General features: G+C 27.4%; 1 protein-coding gene across 1 annotated transcript in view; it reads right to left on the bottom strand.

The window, feature by feature from the left end:
• Window positions 1-29: 29 nt before the first annotated feature.
• The window catches only part of LOC119592874 (zinc finger protein 69 homolog), a gene marked incomplete in the record, with an annotated part of 18,581 nt that continues 18,384 nt past the window's right edge, over window positions 30-226 (bottom strand). Inside the window, 1 exon segment of the mRNA XM_037941768.1 lies at window positions 30-226.

The raw sequence follows: 226 nt of genomic DNA on the forward strand, positions 1-226 counted from the left end.
ATATCAAATGCGGGTAAATAAAATACGACTCAAAAGATACTTTTTAAATATTTTGTCATATAAATACAGTATAATTCTTTCTTTCTATATGTAGGTACAGAAGAAAAGAAATGGAATGTTGCTAAACAACAATTTATGCATTCAAATAAACGCCATTCTTAGGTACAAGATCAAAGTTTTCCTTGAGATCCTCGTTTCAGAAATCCTTATATGGAATAAAATATAC

This window comes from Penaeus monodon, chromosome 31 (assembly GCF_015228065.2).
Source record: "Penaeus monodon isolate SGIC_2016 chromosome 31, NSTDA_Pmon_1, whole genome shotgun sequence".
Taxonomy (NCBI): Eukaryota; Metazoa; Arthropoda; class Malacostraca; order Decapoda; family Penaeidae; genus Penaeus; species Penaeus monodon.